At 43.5% G+C, this 20,013-nt stretch overlaps 1 protein-coding gene across 3 annotated transcripts in view; it reads right to left on the reverse strand.

Moving 5' to 3' along the window:
- Positions 1-20,013, reverse strand: part of LOC135192868 (polycomb group RING finger protein 3-like) — a 669,299-nt gene that overhangs the window by 55,289 nt on the left and 593,997 nt on the right. The gene's annotated exons all lie outside the window — the stretch shown is intronic.

Genomic DNA, 20,013 nt, shown 5'->3' on the forward strand with positions numbered 1-20,013 from the left:
GGTTTCTGGGAGGGGAGTTGTGCTTTTATATTGTTTATCCTTTGTATATTTCTGTATATAATTGTATATAACTGTATATATTGTAAATAGCTGCTTGTAAATTCTGCTAGCTGTAAATAAATTGCTTCATCTATATTCCCAGGGTCCGTCTGAGTTAGCTGGGGCAAATACAAAGTGTGGGGGGGCGGGTAAGAGCCCAAACCATCACATTTTTTATTGGCGCCCAACGTGGGGCTAGAGATTTTTGAGGGATTGGAAATTAGCTCTGGGAATTAAGATGAAGCTAATCAAGCAGCTATTGTATTTGGTTGGTGCATTGCTCTGGTCTGGTTTTGTTTTCTTGGCATTTAGTTGGTTAAAAGGTCAAATTGTTGCTTATTTCATTGATCTGGCTTATAATAAGGCTAAAGCTAAGGTTTCAGATATGTTCTGGAGCTGGGGTGATTTGATTCTTGGTTATGCTGGTTTTAATATCTCTGAGAATATTACCAAGGACATTACAGGAGCTCTGGTCAATAATGTGACAATCAATGGAAATTCTGCTTTAAATATGGCTCTAATGAGAGTTATTCAGCCTAAGACAGGAATTCCAACTGTTTGCATAGGCACATGCTCATGTAAAACTGTTTTTCTTCTCACAGTTTTTAATATTTGCCTCATGATTTTGATATTCATATTAATTTTGGCATTATTGGTGAAAAATTCAAAACCAGCTTCTGTAAGAGCTAGGAAAAATTCTGTGTCTCAGAAGCAGTCTCTTTCACAGCAAAACAAGGGAACACAGTTATCGGCTTCCCCCTTGCCAGCCTCTGCCCCTCCTTCTCCAAGTGCTGGGAACACGGCCAGTGTTCCCGCCACTAACATAAACAATGATAACAAAAACAAAAACAATAACGGGCAGAGCTCAGCAGGAGCCCCAGGAGGACAGGCAGGTACCCAAAATCAGAATGTCCCTAGCAAAAATTATAACACCTCAGGGTTGGCAGGCATCCCAGGAGGACAGGCAAACAATCCTACTAATGCTAGCAATGCTAGCTCAGTCAGTCCAAATCCTAATGACACCAGCTCAGCCAATTCAAACCCCCAGCCAGCAGACCAGAACCAAAATCCTCCTGTTAAAAGCAAGGCAGATCTGAACTCACAAGCTCCACGTCAGACCCCTAAGGATACAAATGCTCCAAGTCAGACCTCCGATAATACAAACCCTCCAGCAGACACATCCAAGTCTGTTGCTGCTCAGGCCCTTCTGGCACCTGCTAAGGCAAAAGCTAAGACAAAGAGTGGTTCGCAGGAGGATGTAAGAGAGGGGACCTCTGGTGATCAGCAGCAAGAGGAGGAGGATGAGATAGTTAGTCTGCGAGACCTTGTAGATGTGCTGAGATAACAATACTCAAGTGAGAGGAGTGCTGTGAGGTTAGCTGCCAAGAGAGAGGATGGTTCCAATGAGTTTAGGAATGCTATGAGGAAGATTGTGTTAGGCCCGGCACCACCAGAACAACAGGAGGAAGAGGAGGAAGATGACATCCAAGGCTCCAAGGATCCACTCAGAGAGGTCAGGGAAGTTAGAAAGGAATACACAAGGGAATCAGGTGAGCCAATCTTAAGCTGGCTAGTGAGATACCGTGGCATTGGTGCTAATGCCCTGCAGGTAGGAGACAAGTCTGTCAAGCAGCTGGGACCACTCACTAAGGAGAGTGGAGTGGACAAACACCTGGCAAGTCCTCTTGGTAGGGTTAGCTTGTGGACACGCCTTTTGTTGGCTGTGGCTATGAGATATCCTTCCCGAGATGACTTGCCATGGGCTGCCAAGAAGTGGAACACCGTTGAGCAGGGAATTAAGCTTCTGAAGGAGTTTGCTGTGAAGGAAGTGCTTTATGGAGATCATGGTACTCATGAGCCTGACGATATTCCTTTGGGAACAGGTCTCATGAAGAAGCTGATTAGGCTTGCTCCTTCATCCTATGCTAACATCTTGGCCAGTAAATTTCTAGCAAGGAGTGATAATGGAAGATCTTTCACTGTTGGTAAATTCACTGACCAGCTCAGGCAGATAGAGGACAGCCTGTCACATTCTGGTATAATCTGTGCCATAAAGACTATGACTACAGAGATGAAAGATAGCATTGAGAATGGCATTAGAAATGGCATGAAAGAACTGAAGGAGGATCTCAAAAACATTACCAATCTGGTAAGGGATACCGTTCCTGCATCATCTGAATGGGTGAATGTTTCTGCAGTCAGGAACAGACGCCCACCTCCTGCAAGGCAATTCCAGCCCAGGAGGAGACAAATTCCACCCAGACAGCAGCAATCACGTGCGTCACTGTGGATACTTCTGCGTGACACATACGGGGAGAATATGAACAAATGGGATGGTAAACCTACTTCAGCTCTTTCAAAGAGAGTCAGGGAACTGCAGAGTGGCAGAAACAGAGGCAGTAATGCCAGAAAAGTAGCTGTCACTTCTTCAGCTCCCGAGAGCAATTGCAATTGTTCCAACAGTTGCAGTTCCTCTCACAACAACACCAATCATTGTGTACACCCTACATGCCATGTTCAGCATTAGGGGTGCCCTGCCTCCAGCCAGGAGGAGGAAAGGGATAGTGAAGAGAACCGAATCTATTGGAATGTATTCATTAGGTGGCCTGGCAGTTCAAGAGTTCGGAAATACAGGGCTTTAGTTGACACAGGTGCTCAGTGTACTTTACTGCCATCTAATTGCAAGGGGACAGAGTCCATTTCTATCTTTGGAATCACTGGTGGATCTCAAGAGTTAACTAAGGTACAGGCTCAGATCAGCTTGACTGGTAAAGAGTGGAAGACACATACTATTGTAACTGGTCCTGATGCGCCTTGCATTTTGGGAATTGACTTTTTGAGACAAGGTTGTTTCAAAGATCCTAAGGGTCATAAATGGGCTTTTGGAATAGCATCTGTAGAGATTGAGGATGATAAATTGAAATTGTCCATTAGACCTGAACTTTCTGATGAATCTGCAGTTGTGGGACATCATGACATAGAGGACCTGGAAGTGCCAATTGCAACTCAAACTGTTCATCATAGGCAGTACAGAACTAACCGTGACTCTTTGTTGCCCATTCATCAGCTGATTCGTCAATTGGAGAGTCAGGCTGTCATCGAGAAAGCTCATTCACCTTTCAACAGTCCCATCTGGCCTGTGCGTAAGCCTACGGGCGACTGGAGACTGACAGTTGACTTTCGTGCCCTCAGCGAGGTGACGCCACCCATGAGTGCAGCTGTGCCGGACGTGCTGGAACTCCAGTACGAGCTGGAATCGAAGGAGGCTAAATGGTATGCAACCATAGACATTGCTAATGCTTTCTTCTCTATTCCCATAGCAAAGGAGTGCAGGCCTCAGTTTGCATTCACCTGGAGAGGAATCCAGTACCAGTTCAACCGTTTGCCTCAGGGGTGGAAACACAGCTCAACCATCTGTCACTCAGTCATCCACAATGCACTGGAGAAAGGTAAAGCTCCAGAGCACATTCAGTACATCGACGACATCATTGTGTGGGGCCAAACTGCTGAGGAAGTCTTCAAGAAAGGTAACAAAATCATTGACATTCTGCTGCAAGCAGGTTTTGCCATTAAGAGAGACAAGGTTAAAGGACCTGCCAAAGAAATTCAGTTTCTGGGAGTGCGGTGGCATGATGGTCGCCGTTACATTCCTCAGGATGTGATCAACAAAGTCTCTACCATGGCAGTTCCCACCAGTAAGAAGGACACACTTTCTTTCCTTGGTGTGGTGGGATTTTGGAGACTACACATTCCTGGTTTCAGTCAGATTGTCAAACCTCTGCATGATGTGACTCGTAAGAGAAACAATTTCGAGTGGGGACCTGAACAACAAGCAGCCTTTGATCAGATCAAGCGAGAAGTAGTCCATGCAGTGGGCCTGGGACCTGTGAGATCTGGTCCAGACATTAAAAACATTCTGTACACGGCTGCCAGTGACAATGGTCCAACTTGGAGTATTTGGCAGAGAGCTCCAAATGAGACACGTGGTCGTCCACTTGGTTTCTGGGGACGTTGTTACAGAGGTTCAGAGACAAATTACACTGCAACAGAGAAAGAGATTCTAGCAGCCTATGAGGGAGTGAAAGCAGCTTCTGAAGTGATTGGAACTGAGTCACAATTGCTTTTAGCTCCTAGACTGCCAGTTCTTAACTGGATGTTCAAGGGCAAAGGTTCATCACCACATCATGCCACAGATGCAACCTGGTCTAAATGGATGGCTTTGATAACCCAGCGAGCACGAATGGGTAATCTTGACCGACCTGGTCTGGTGGAGGTGATCACCAACTGGCCGGAAGGCACAGACTGTTCCAAACCTCCAGAGGAGAAAATAACTCATGCTGAGGAAGCTCCTCCCTATGGTGATCTCTCTGATCAGGAAAAGAACTATGCTTAGTTCACAGATGGTTCCTGTCGTCTTGTTGGGAACAAGCGAATATGGAAGTCAGCGGTTTGGAGTCCAACCAGGAGAGTTACCGAAACGAAAGATGGCGAAGGAGAATCCAGTCAGTTCGCTGAGGTAAAAGCTGTTCAACTTGCTCTTGATGTGGCTGAACGTGAGAATTGGCCTATCCTTTACCTCTACACCGACTCGTGGATGGTAGCCAATGCTCTATGGGGTTGGCTAAAGGACTGGAAGAAGAATGGTTGGCAGAGGAAAGGAAAGCCTATTTGGTGTGCTGATCTATGGCAGGACATTGATGCACGGCTGGAGAAAACTCCAGTGAAGGTGCGGCACGTAGATGCACACATGCCTAAGAGTAGAGCCACTGAGGAGCACCAACACAACCAGCAGGCAGATCAAGCTGCTAAGATTGCTCAAGTTGATACCAACTCTGAACTTGACATTGACCTTGATTGGAAACACCGAGGTGAGCTGTTCTTAGCTCGGTGGGCCCATGACTCATCTGGACATCAAGGCAGAGATGGAACATACCGATGGGCTCGCGATAGGTCAATTGACTTGTCCATGGATGCTATCACCCAAGTCATCTATGACTGTGACATCTGTGCTGCTATTAAGCAGGCTAAGCGAATCAAGCCCTTATGGTATGGTGATAGGTGGTCAAAGTACAAGTATGGTGAAGCCTGGCAGATTGACTACATCACTTTACCTCGATCACGTTCTGGTAAGCAGTATGTGCTAATGATGGTAGAAGCCAGCACTGGATGGTTGGAAACCTATCCAGTTCCACATGCTACTGCACGTAACACCATTGTTGGTTTGGAGAGACAGATCTTGTGGAGACATGGAACTCCAGAGAGAATTGAGTCAGACAATGGCACTCATTTCAAGAACAATCTTGTGAAAAACTGGGCCAAAGAGCATGGTATTGAATGGATCTATCACATACCCTACTATGCACCAGCTTCAGGGAAGATTGAGCGCTACAACGGTTTGCTGAAAACCACCCTCAAAGCCATGGGGGGTGGAACTCTGAAAAACTGGGACAAACATTTAGCACAAGCTACCTGGTTGGTAAATAGTAGAGGTTCAGTAAACAGAGCAGGACCTGCACAATCAGATTTGGTCCAAACAGTAGACGGTGATAAAGTTCCTGTTGTACGTGAAAAGAATCTGTTAGGGAAAACTGTTTGGGTATTTTCTCCTTCGGGCGAAGGGAAACCTGTCCGAGGGGTGGTTTCTGCTGAAGGTCCTAGTCATACATACTGGGTAATGCAGGAGAATGGTGAAATCCAGTGTATTCCACAGAGAAATTTAACCTTAGCTGAGAGAGTTTAAATTCAAGCTGTTAGGAGTTTTCTGTTCTAGGTAACATCGGCGCCCAACACTGACAGAATCTACGATAGAATCTACAGTACGTGAGCACGAACCCAACATCACCTGGGAGTCCCTGTTCTGAGCTTTTGAATCACCTACATCTGATTGAAGTGTGAACTGAACTTGTATATATTGTTTTAGTGTAAATATTGGTTTAGATTAGATTGGATAATTCTCTGCGATACTCTGAGCGAAGTAGACAAGGGGTGGATTGTGCTAGTTTGAAGGAAGCTAGAATGTTTTGGTAACAGAACTAGATAACGGGCAGTGAAATGAAAACAATTGATGTCAACTTCTCTCACAGTTACGCTGAGAACTCTGGGAAGAAGAAAGACTCTTTCTCCATTTTGTTTCTCTCTCTTGCTTTTGCCTTAGACCTGGTCACATCTCATTAACCCTGCTCCTACTAACCTTGCTCCCTAACCTCTTGGCTGCACCTCTCTTCTTCCTGAGAACTGGGGTAAGGTTGAGAGGGCCGGGGGGAGGTGTTGGGGTGGTTTGAGAGCCCCTCCTGGGGACTCAGGTTTCTGGGAGGGGAGTTGTGCTTTTATATTGTTTATCCTTTGTATATTTCTGTATATAATTGTATATAACTGTATATATTGTAAATAGCTGCTTGTAAATTCTGCTAGCTGTAAATAAATTGCTTCATCTATATTCCCAGGGTCCGTCTGAGTTAGCTGGGGCAAATACAAAGTGTGGGGGGGTGGGTAAGAGCCCAAACCATCACAACTTGTAATATTCATTATTGTAAATATTGGTTTAGATTAGATAGATAGTTCTCAGCAAAATGCTGAGTGATATAGAAAGGTTGATTGTGCTGTTTTGAGGCTAATTTGAATATTTTACTGAGAGAAATTAAGTCCTTAGCTGTGGGAGGAAAGAAAAAACAACAGTAACCTATATCACTCATTCTTCTGCTGAGAAACACCAGTAGTCAAAATATAGATAAGACACTTCTCACACACTTCTCAGTGAGTTCTCAGTTGTTCTCCTTCTCTCTGGTGGTCTCTGTGGTTGCATCTGCCTTAACTCTTCAATCTGACCTAACCCTTTTGTTTTTCCTCTAACCTTCTTCTTGTCTTTTTGACATATCACCTCAGATCTCTCTAGATTTGTCATGTGAGATATACAGGGATTGACCTGGTTATTTCTGAAGGGAGGGAAAGATGGGGAAGGTTTGAGTCTGGAGCCTCCTGGCAGTCCCAAACCATCACAAAAATACACAATGAAAGGTCAATTGCAATGAAAGAAAACCAGAGGTTCATTTTACAAGCTCAGAGAGGCAATGGGAACAATATATAAGTATGTTAAAGCACATTAGAGACTGAAAACAATACTGCAAAACTGTTTGGTGATCAATTGATCAGTTGACTCAGAATAATCCCTGCTAACTGGGCAGAAAAATGACTGAACTGCCAGACTCAAGGAGTTGAGACCAGCAGCATGAAATCCATCTGGAGGCCAGTCATGAACAGTGTACCCCAAGGGTTAATACTGTTGACAAAGCATTATTCAAGTACAGGGAGCATCACGGGTGCAGACATTGATCATGATGAGAGACTACAATCACCCTGACATTTGCTGGAAAAGCAGCAAAGCAAGGTGTAGGCAGTCCAGTAGACTCTTGGCATTGTGAGAAATATATAGAATCATATGTTTGATCCGATCAATTCATGGCAAGAGGTCACAGACAAGGAGGAAGGGGGGGGGTTGAATGAAACTGCATTCCTGCTTGTACCACCATCTCAATAAGCTTAAAGATAAGAGTAATTAGATTGGCGAAGGAGGGAGGCATGTGGAAGAGATAGTCTTTTGCATATTTAAATGGAAATGCATTCCTCCTGGTGCCACCTTTTTGCATGAGCAAACAGAAGAACCAAGACTTTGAAGTTCATGAGGACACTTAAACAAGACCCCTTACTTCATCAAAAATTACCAGAGGGACCACTGGATAAAAGGAGACCTGTGTGGAAGAGACATCTCACATTCCTAAAAACTGATAAAGAAAACCCAACCTTTTCTTAGAACTTAGTAATGAATATGTAATAGAATAGGGTATAAAAAGAGAAAACTGGAGGCAAAGGGTGTATGTTGGGGTAGATCAGTCTCCCCTCGTGCCCAGGCCTGATTGCTTGATTTCTGCAACTTTATTAAAGCCTTAACTTGCATGAACGCCAGTTTGTGCCTGTTATTTATGACAGCATGCATTGAGGATAATTTCTTAATCCAGACAACCTGACCAGAGGAGAAGGGTTACTGGACCCCTGGCTTACCAACACAGATGAACTGTTTGGAGAGGTCAAGACTGGTGACAGCCTCAGCTGCAGTGACCATGCCCTGAGTGAGAGTCATGATCTTCAGGACTGTGGGCCAGGTAAAGAGTAGAGTCAGGACCCTGAATTCTATGAGAGGAAACTTTCAGTTGTTTAAGGAACTAGTAGATGGGACACCCTGGGAAGATGCCCTCAGGGACAAAGGAGATGAACAGAACTGGCAGTTCTTAAAGGACATTTTTCTTAATAGCACAAGAACTGTTGATACCCACGTATAAGAAATTTGGCAAGGAAGGCAGGAGATGGGCATGGATCTGTAAGAACCTTCAAGTCAAACTAAAATGTAAGAAGGAAATGCACATGCAATGGAACCAGGGACATGTATCCTGGGAAGAATACAGGGATGATGCCCAGATACATACGGATGAGATCAGGAAAGCTGTGGGGAATTTTGTAGGGGCTGTTGCTTTGCAATCGATATGTAGGCGATTGGAACACAGCGGGTAAGACACCGGTCAGCCCAAGGACACTGTGTCCGCTTCGTGCTTTCTATGAAAAAAAGCAGAGTTGGCCTGAGGATGTTGCGTCCTTGTGATACAGCTGTGCAAAGTAAAACAAGTAATGAATCAGTCATGAATATACCTTAGAACAAAGGATCTGCACATCTGGAAATGTAGGGTTTGATATATGAGCACACGTACTGCTTATAAAAATACCTTTTTGTATCTACTAATGATTATGCTTTAAACCACAAAAATGTATTGCATGGACCAATTAGAAATCGACATGTAATCCTGTAATAGTATAAAAAGCCTTCTGATTTGTGTATTAAACGTCTTACATTTACAATCCATATTGGATTCTGTAAGTCCATTTCCTCAACTTTGGGAACAGTCAGCATGCTAACAGCGCCTAACAGCGACATCTGGTGACCCCCGACGTGATCAGCAAGAGACCTGATACCCGGGAAGAGAGCTGAGCTGACTGCAAAGCGGGGAAAAAGAAAAGAAATTCCGCGGCGGCTGCGGCCGGACGTCCGAGAGAGGCGTGAGCGGTACCACGGATTTTCGACTCAGCGGGTGAGTCGGCTGCCTTGAGCAGGGAAAAAGCGCGGAATGGGGAATACGGCCCCGGGAATAGAAAAAGCTTCTGTTGAAGCCTTGTTGAAATTTGGACAGAAATCTGGAGACCCGCTGGATCGGGCTCTAGTGACAGATTTGTTGTCTTGGGCACGCCGTAGAGGCTTACTCAAGGAAACTGCACAAGTTTTTAAAGACGAGACGTGGAAGCATATAGGGGAGGAAATATGGGAATCTGTTCAGACTGATAATAAAGAAGCAAAAAGACTTGCTTCAACCTATCGACAGATCAGTCTCTTAGTACAAAAAATAGGAGCGGAGGCAGAAGTTGAAGCAATAATTCAGACCATCTTGAAAGACGCTAAAAATAAAGTAACATCGGGATCGGGGGCGGAGACAAAAACTGCCGCGGAGACAAAAACTGAGATAAAAACTGAGACGAAAACTGTTTGCCCTGCTACCCAAGGTCCTTACGATTATCTCATTCCTGATTGGGACCCCGATAAGGGAGCGGGAGGTTCACAAGTCCCCGAGCCTATGGAAGTGGGACAAGCGGTACCATCAGCTCCGCAAATAGATCCTGCAACTGTCCCTCTGCCTCCTGAGGAAGAGGAGTTAAAGACTCTTTTACATGAGCAGGCAGATGCAATGACTAAACTATTGAATGAGATGCAACGGTTGGATAAAGGTTCCAAATCAAGGGTGGTTAAAGAGAGTTATCGCAAGGCACATAAGTCTATTGTTGAAGGTCTGAAAAATGTTGAGAAACATTTAACAAAGATTGAGTCTGGTAATTGTGTTCACCCTGCTGCTGTTACTGAAGAGAAAAATACAGATGGTAAAATGTCAGTGGAAAGGGCTCGTCAACGGGTGTTACAAAGTATCAGAGATGGTGAAATGGACATAGAGGAGGGCGATTGGTATTTGCGGTCTAAGTATGGTTCAGAAGCGAGACTGTCTGCGGAGGATAAGAGAAAGCTTGCAGATTGGTTTGCATTGTATCCTCAGTATAAAAGGAAAGAGGATTCAGCAAGTGGAATGGTGGATGATGTCTGGAAGTGGTGGAGAGGGAAAGCGAATGAGGAAAAGTCAAAGGAGACTCCTAAACAGAGAAATTCTGATTACATTCCAAAAGATCCCAACTTTGACATGTCAAACCGGTGGAAGGGAGTTGTAACCAATGCTGAAATTACTGGGGATTTTCAGTTTACAGCTGCACCAGTAACTATTGATAATAATGGACAGAGAAACTGGCAGCCTATAGATTGGACCACAGTTGCCAAAATACAGAAAGCAATTTTAGATTATGGAATAGACAATCGACTGGTCAGAAGACAGATGGAAACATTTATAAAACATCAGACACTAATACCCACAGACATTAAACATCTGTTTGAACTGATGCTGGGACCTACGAGTTATATGATGTTTGTTAACAAGTGGCAGGAAAGATTAGAGCAGAAACAGCTTGATAACTTGACACTGCCGCACGGAGATCCCTTACGGGTGGCCTCCCTAGAGCAATTGATGGGGAACGGTCAGTACGTTGACCCACAGCGGCAAGCTGCGCTAGACTTGCGAATTCTGGCTCAAAGCAAAGTGGCTGCCCTTGAAGCTTTCGCCAGTTTGCCACAGGTCGGCACTCCAAAACAACCATACTTGCAAATTAAACAGAGAGACTCTGAGTCATTTATGGCATTTGTTGACAGAATTACAGAAGGTGTTGAAATGGCACCTGACATTCCAGCCAACATGAAAGAGACACTGGTAAAAGAGATTGCTATGCAAAATGCTAATGCTGCATGTCGGAGGTTAATTGCTACTTTACCCCCTGCTGCTTCTTTACTGCAAATGGTAGAACAATGTTCTCGAGCCCCGATGGAAGAAGAGAAGGAAAAGGCTCGAATTCATGCCTCTGCATTAGCAGCTGCATTGTCCAAATGCTCGCCACAAGGAAAGGGGGACAAGGGCTCAAATCCTGTATGTTTTAAATGTGGACAGACGGGACATTTTAAAAAGCATTGTCCTACAATTAAGGCTGTTACTAACCAAGTATCGCCGATGAGTTCTCCATTCGCAGGAACCTGCAACAAGTGTGACAAGTTCGGACACAGAGCGTCAGACTGCAAATCCCGATTTAAGAAGGATGGAACACCTCTTGTGCCCCAGCAGGGAAACGGGGGAGGCCGCGTGGGGGGCGCGGCTCAGACCTCATCTTAAGCGACCGGACCCCCCACAACGGAGGCTGCCTCGACGATCTACTCGCCGCCACCAGAGGAAGCGCTGGCCTCGATTTGGTCGTAAGTGAAACAATAACAATCACAACACAGGAGGTTACACTAATCCCTACTACCAGTAAAGGACCATTAGGGCATGGACTTTCTGCCTTGCTAATAGGAAGATCTTCAGCTACAAGAACTGGAATTTTTGTACAACCAGGATTAATCGATAGTGACTTCACAGGAGTTATTCACATTATGGTTAATGTTTTTACACCACCAATTACCATTCCAAAAGGCAGTAAGATAGCACAATTGATTCCTTTCAAAGCCTGTGTACCACATTCAACACCTAAAATCAGAGGAACAGGAGGGTTTGGGTCTACAGAGCCACTAATAGCTTTCTCTGAGGTGATAACTAACAACAAACCTACACGTTCTGTTACCATTATCCATCCCGACACTCAGATCACCCCTAAAACCATTACAACTGAAATGATGATTGACACGGGTGCAGATGTCACTATAGTGCCAGCTGCATATTGGCCAAAAGCGTGGCCAATTGTAAATTCATCTGAGAAGGTTTTGGGAATAGCAGGACTAGCGGAAATGAGAAAAAGTGCTGTGTTATTGGACATCAAAGACAATGAGGGGAACATTGCAAAAGTAACACCTGTAATCATGAACACACCCTTATGGTTGCTAGGTCGAGATGTACTCTCCCAATGGCAACTTGTTTTGTCTACTCCTTTTCCATAGCGGCCACTGACAAAGGTGCTCTTCCCACTATTAAGCTGACTTGGAAAACTGATAAGCCTGTGTGGGTTGATCAGTGGCCGCTCACTGATGAAAAATTGGACCACCTGAACCAGCTTGTGGATGAACAATTAGAGAAAGGCCATATAAAAGAATCTTTTAGTCCTTGGAACACTCCAGTTTTTGTTATACAGAAAAAATCAGGAAAATGGCGATTTTTGCACGATCTTCGTGCTGTTAATGAGCAAATGACGCCAATGGGAGCGTTACAACCAGGCCTACCTTCTCCAGCTGCAATACCTGTTAATTGGGCTGTCTACATTATTGATCTTAAGGATTGTTTCTTTAGTATTCCACTCGATCCTGCTGATACTCAACGATTTGCCTTTAGTATACCATCAAAGAATAACAGTGCCCCCATGAGAAGATTTGAATGGATAGTTCTGCCACAGGGAATGCGTAATAGCCCAACCATATGTCAATGGTATGTTAACCAAGCATTACAAAATTGGAAGAGTTCACACCCTACATACGTGGTATTACATTATATGGATGATATCTTGATTGCTTCTCCCATTCCCTTAACAGAAACTGAGAAGACTACATTATCACAGACTCTTAAGCACTGGGGATTGACAATTGCAAAAGATAAGATTCAGGCCCAAGAACCATGGAATTATCTAGGACTGATAGTGACAGAAAGCAGAATCAGACCTCAAAAAATTACACTACATGTGAAAATAGAAACAGTGAACGATGTCCAAAAATTATTAGGAGAATTGCAATGGATCAGACAATGGATAGGGATTACTAATAAAGATCTTGAACCCCTTAGAGAGTTGCTAAAAGGATCAAAACATCCAGCAGAACCTAGAGTTTTGCAAAACCAGCACTATGAGGCACTTGAAAAAATTAATAACAAAATAGCTGAATTACAAGCATATCGTTACAATACTGCCTTGCCAATCAATGTTTATTTATGCCAACAAGACAATGATTACTATTTGGCAATAGGACAGGAACAGGATCAGAAGACATTCCTACTATTGGAGTGGTTATTTCCAAAAAGTCAGCCTCATGCATCACTGTTACACAAACTTGACCTTGTTGGTTCCTTGCTGTTAAAGGCAAAACGTAGAGTACGTCATGTTTTTGGGGTAGAAGTAACTAAGATTGTGTTACCATTTGCAATGAAATCAGTGGTAGAAGAATGGTGTAACATGTCATATTCTTTTGCTACTGCAGTGATTGCTACATCTATTGATAATCATTATCCTGCATTTCCTCTATTTGGTACTCAATTGATGTTAAACCAGAAAGCACTGAAATGTGAACAACCTATTGAAAATGGTGTTACAGTTTTTACTGATGCTTCTGGGAAAACACACAAATATGGCTATGCTAAATGGTGTGACACTTCCAAACAATGGAAGACTGTAGTGAAAGAACTAGAAGGAGTTTCCGTTCAATGCCTTGAACTCAAAGCAGTAACAATGGTGTTTGAAGACTTTGTAAATATCCCTGTAAATATTATTACTGATTCTATGTATGTAGCTTCTGTTGTGAATCGAGTAGAGGAGTCAATTATTGGACACATTTCTAACAAGGTTATTGAAGCTGTGATTATTCAATTGTTGAATTTGATTCTAAACAGAAAATGTTTATATTTTTGTACTCATATTCGTAGTCATACTAACTTGCCTGGATTCTTGTCAGAAGGAAACGCGAAAGCCGATGAGGTGGTGAGTGCTGGAGCCCAGCAAAATGATACTGATGAACCTTCTGTTTCTGTCAAATCAGCCACTCAGGCAATTAAGCAAGCACAAGTAAGTCATGCATTCTTTCACCAATCTGCAAAAAGTTTGTCTAAGGAATTCTCTATATCTCTGCAAACTGCTCGTGGCATTATTGCCTCGTGTCCTGATTGTGCCAAGGTCTCACCCCTACAATCAGAAGGCACTAATCCTAGGGGGACTGAGGCAAGACAGTTATTTCAAACAGACATTACAATTGTTCCGTCATTTGGATGTCTAAAATATGTTCATGTCACAGTAGATACATATAGTTCAGCCTTGTGGGCATCTGCCATGACATCATCGGGGGCGTCAGCAACGTGTCGACATTGGAGAATGGCATTTGCTGTATTAGGAAACCCCCAAACAATTAAGACAGACAATGGTCCAAATTATAAAAGCCAAATTGTTGAAGCATTTCTTTCAGCCTGGAATATCAAACATTTATTTGGAATTCCTTACAATAGTACAGGACAGGCAATTGTTGAAAGAAAGCATTCTGATCTCAAACGATATATTGCCATTTTTCAAAGACAGGGGGAGTTTTCCCATTCCCACTCCCCCCACGATATTCTTTCAAAGGCCATTTATGTTTTAAATTGGAAACTCTGGTCACAAAAGTCGAATCAAGAAGTTGGGTCAACCCCTATCTTTAGACATTTTACTCAAAACAATCCTTTAAAAGAAACACACGTTTCTGTGCAAGTTTGGGACCCCTCATCAGCCACCTGGAATGGACCATGGAGATTAATAACTTGGGGTCGTGGATATGCTTGTGTCATTACAGAGGACGGAGAGCGGTGGTTGCCAGCCAAGTGGGTGCGACCCTGGCTACATGCTGAAACCAAGGAAAACAAGGAGGATGATCAAACGGCAATAGAAGAAATTGCTGACTTAGAAGCTGCACACAACGTCACCAGAGACAACTGATCTGAGCTAAATGTTGAACAATATGTATTGGTTATCTGCTATTGTAATTATTTTTGTGGTGCAGGAGAATTTTGGGTGGGGTAGTGAAGACAACTTTTGGGTGAACTGGGCAAAGGAGACAAATAACCCATCCTTTTGCTTACACTTATCAGCAGCCACAGACCCATTTAAAACATGCCTGATAGGGTTGCCATTTGATGATCAACGCACTTTGGTAGCCTCCTTTTCATCTCTCACACATCAAGATTGTTCTACAGCAAAAAGTATAAGTCATTGTATGGCATTAATAGTTGCAAGCCTCAATGACCCTTTACCATGGGATCCTCAAGAGTTCAACCTGTTAGGAAGTAGAATGCCAAATCAGTCAGGATGTCTGATATTTGGCTCGTACAATCTGACGAATCGTCAAATAACAGATCTAACATCCTATCATTTTCCTTATTGGAGTACCTCTGATTTTTGTGCTAAAGACACGGTTTATGGTTGGAACACAAATGGTATGTGCCTTAACATTACCAAAGCCTTAAGATTGCCTAGAAATGTGTTCCTGATTTGTGGTAGAAGAGCGTGGCCTGGAATCCCAAAAGAAAGTAACGGAGGGCCATGTTACATTGGTCACCTTTCTTTGCTAACTCCTACTTCAGAATTTATCCGAAATCATATTGCAAGTAGTGCAACTCTATTAAGAAATCGTAGAAATGTAGAAATGTTAACCTCTGATTGTAATGATGAAGTGGAACTTTGGTCTCATACAGCAAGAGTTTTTGGAGCATTGTTTCCTCCTATAGGAACAGCACATGCCTTGTCAGCCATTCAGAGATTAGCATGTTGGACAGCAAAACAAGCTAATGTTACTACTAGTGTTATTTCTCAGCTTGCAGTAGATCAAAATAGTTTGCGAAAGGCTACCCTGCAAAATAGAGCAGCTATAGATTACTTGCTTTTAGTACAAGGAAAAGGCTGTGAAGAGGTAGAAGGAATGTGTTGTTTTAACTTGTCTGATCATAGTGATTCAATCCATAAAAAGGTAGACTGGCTTCAGCATCATACAGAGAAAATTACAGCGAATCATAACCCCTTTGATGATTGGCTAATGTCATGGGGAATTTCAGCTTGGGCAAAAGAGTTAATCAAAACTGTAGGAATAGTATTACTTATTGTTATTGTTGTGTTATTTTTAGGACCCTGCATCTTCCGATGTCTATCCTGGCAGATGCATCGGATCGCTGCTACAGTGTTTGAAAAGAAAGGGGGAGATGTGGGGAATTTTGTAGGGGCTGTTGCTTTGCAATCGATATGTAGGCGATTGGAACACAGCGGGTAAGACACCGGTCAGCCCAAGGACACTGTGTCCGCTTCGTGCTTTCTATGAAAAAAAGCAGAGTTGGCCTGAGGATGTTGCGTCCTTGTGATACAGCTGTGCAAAGTAAAACAAGTAATGAATCAGTCATGAATATACCTTAGAACAAAGGATCTGCACATCTGGAAATGTAGGGTTTGATATATGAGCACACGTACTGCTTATAAAAATACCTTTTTGTATCTACTAATGATTATGCTTTAAACCACAAAAATGTATTGCATGGACCAATTAGAAATCGACATGTAATCCTGTAATAGTATAAAAAGCCTTCTGATTTGTGTATTAAACGTCTTACATTTACAATCCATATCGGATTCTGTAAGTCCATTTCCTCAACTTTGGGAACAGTCAGCATGCTAACAGCGCCTAACAGCGACAGAAAGCTAAGGTCCAATTGGAGCAGAATTGGGCAAGGGATGCAAAGAATAAGAACAGGGGCTTTCACATGTAAGTTGGCCAGAAAAGGAAGATTAAAGAAAATGTACCCCTAGGAGAAATAGTGACAACCAACATGGAAAGGCAGAGATATTCAGCAATATTTTTGCCTCAGTTTTCAATGGTAATCTCTTTTCTCAAATCTGTCAAGCCCCCTGTGAGAAATATATTTTTGATCTGATCAATTCGTGGCAAGAGGCCACAGACAGGGGGGAGGGGGGATTTTGAATGGAGCTGCACACCTCCTTGCACCACCACAAAAGTATGCACATAGCTTAAGATAACAGAGCAACAAATAATTAGAAACTAGAAGGGCTGATGGGGGAGGAAAACAGGTGGGGGGAGACAGCCTTTGTGCATGAGCAAACAGAGGAAGAGTGTTGTGGAGGACCCATAGGCCCGAAAATAGGCTTATTCATGCCTTGCCTTGCCTGGACATGTTTTTCTGCCCAAACCAGAGGTAAACACATTAAATGAACACAAAGGGGCACAACAGACCTGGTGCCATAAAGTCTGGCCTGCCCAGGGCCCCTGGTTGTGTGAGTTGTGTGAGGTGGTTGTATAAGCCCACACGCCCAGCTCATGTTTACCAGGTGCTAGGCCCATGCTATCCCCATATTTAGGAGGTCATCAAAGGGTTCATTAAGATATTGAAGCATCTGACATCGGAAAAGAGGCTGAGAGAGCTGAGATAATTTAATCTGGAGAATAGAAGGCTCAGAGGGGATCTTATCAATGCCTACAAATACCTTATGGGGGACAGTAAAGAAGATGGAACTACAGTCTTTTCAGTGGTATCCAGTGAAGGGATCGACTGGCACAAATTTAAATACAAGAAATTCCATTTAGGCATAATTTTTTTTTTTTTTTTGCTGTGAGGGTGACTGAGCACCGGATCAGGCTGCCTAGATAGGTTGTGGAGTCTCCATCTGTGAAGATATTCAAAACTAGACTGGACATTGTCCTGGGCAGCCTCATCTAGTTGACCCAGCTTTGAGCACGTGTGCTAGTTTGAAGCTAGCTAGAATGCTTTGGTGAGAAGAATTAGATTACAGGCTGTGGAAAGGAAACAATGGTGATGTCTGCTTCACTCATAGGCATGCTAAGATGTATAAGAACAAGAACATAAACATAGATAACAGAGTCACTCTCTGGGCTTTGCGGGCTGCACCTCTCTCTATAACCCAACCTGCCGTCTGTGTGACTAATCCATCTGCTTCCTAACCCCCCCGGCTGACCTTCCAAGCTACCTTGAGCATAAGGCAAAGTCTTGGGTAAGGTAGAGGGGTGGGAGGAAGGTGGAAGGGTGGTTGAGGGCCCCTCCTGGGGACTCAGGTTTCTGGGAGGGCTGTTGTGTTTCTCTATTACTTTTGAAATTGTATATTTCTGTTTATATTGTAACTATCTGCTTGTATATTGTGCTAAACTGTAAATGTAAATCTTCATTCAATTTTCAGAGCTGCTGAGTCTAGTCTGGGTGATTTTCCGAAGTGTGGGGGGGCAGGTAACACCCAAACCATCACAGCAGGGGAGTTGGACTAAATGATCCCCTATTGGGTTCTCTATTGGGACCAGTGCTGTTCAATATCTTCATCAGTGATATAGACAGAAAGATTGAATGCACCCTCAGCAAGTTTGGTGATGATACCAAGCTAAGTGATGTGTTTGACATGACTGAGGGATGGTATGCCATCCAGAGGGACCTAGACAGACTAGATACGTGTGCTCAGAACCTCATGAGGTTCTAGAAAGCCAAGTACAAGGTCCAGAATCTGGGTTGGGGTAATCCTTGGAATCAATACAGGCTGGGGAATGATGAGATTGAGAGCAGTAGAAAAAGACTTGGGGGTACTGGTGGATGAGAAGCTGGACATGAGCCAGCAATGTGCACTTGCAGCTCAGAAGGCAAACCATATCCTGGGCTGCATCAAAAGAAGCGTGGCCAGCAGATGATTCTGTCACTCTGATTTGGTGAGACCTCACCTGGAATACTGTGTCCAGCTCTGGAGTTCTCAACACAAGGACAGGCTGAGACAGCTGAAGCTGTTTAGCCTGTGTGATGGTTTGGGTGCTACCCGGCCCCCCCACACTTTAGAAGGTACCCAGACTAGTCTCAGACAGCTCTGGGAATATAAATGAAGCTATTTATTTACAGCTAGCACAATATACAAGCAGATATTTGCAATATATACAATTATATACAGAAATATACAAGGTAAAAGGTAATACAGAAAACTCAACTCCCCTCCCAGAAACCTGAGTCCCCAGGAGGGGTTCTCAACCACCCCTGCACCTTCCCCCTGCCCCTCTCACCCTTACCCCAGTCCTAAGGAAGAATAGAGGTTCAGCCAAGAGGTGAAGAAGCAAAGGTGAGTGGAAGGTGAGGTTAGGGAGATGCAGCTCAGTCAAAGCCCAGTCTGAGAGTGCCACAAAACGGCGAGAGTGTTATCTAATGTTTTTCATTTCTCCTTCAGCGAGACTCTGAGGGAAGTAGACATCACCATTGTTTTCCTTTCACAGCCTATGATCTAGTTCTTCTCACCAAAACATTCTAGCCTGCTTCAAACTAGCACAGCCTGAAGAAGAGAAGGCAATGGGGAGACCTTATAGTGACATTTCTATATCTGAAGTGGACTTACAAAAAGTAGGGAGGGACTGTTTTGAAGGGCATGTAGCAATAGGATGAGGGGCAATGGTTTTAAACTAGAACAGGGTAGATTTAGGTTGGATATTAGGAGGAAGCTCTTCACAATGTGGGTAGTGAAATGCTTGAGAGGTTGCCCAGAGATGTGGTGGAAGCTCTATCCCTGGAGACATTCAAGGTCAAACTTGATGGGGCCCTGAGAAACATGATCTAATTGGAGATGTTTCTGTTCACAGCAGAGGGATTGGACCAGATGACCTTTGAGCGTCCATTCCAATCTATCACATTCTATGATTCTATAATACCCTTCATCTCTTTCACTGAATAAGAGTTTCCAGTTTCTGCCTTTTCCATGCCACTCATGACTGTACAAATCTTCATGATACAGATAAATAGTGGATTTATACAGAGGCATAGCACTGCTTTTGATTAGCCCAATAATTTCTATCATTTCATTACTTTTTTTCTTGGACCATTACTGGGCAGATATCTTTGTCTAATCCACAAACCTGATTTCTGTTTGATGTCAGTCAACCTGTAGCCTGTCATTTTAATATATAAAGTTCAGATACATGTTTTTCCCCAGCATACATCTATATTTACCCATATTGACCTTGAGATGCTATTTTATCACCTGGTCATCCAGTACTGTAAAAGCCTTCTACAACTGTTTAGACTAACTTTATTTGTGCCAGTATCA

This window comes from Pogoniulus pusillus, chromosome W, assembly GCF_015220805.1.
Source record: "Pogoniulus pusillus isolate bPogPus1 chromosome W, bPogPus1.pri, whole genome shotgun sequence".
Classification (NCBI taxonomy): domain Eukaryota; kingdom Metazoa; phylum Chordata; class Aves; order Piciformes; family Lybiidae; genus Pogoniulus; species Pogoniulus pusillus.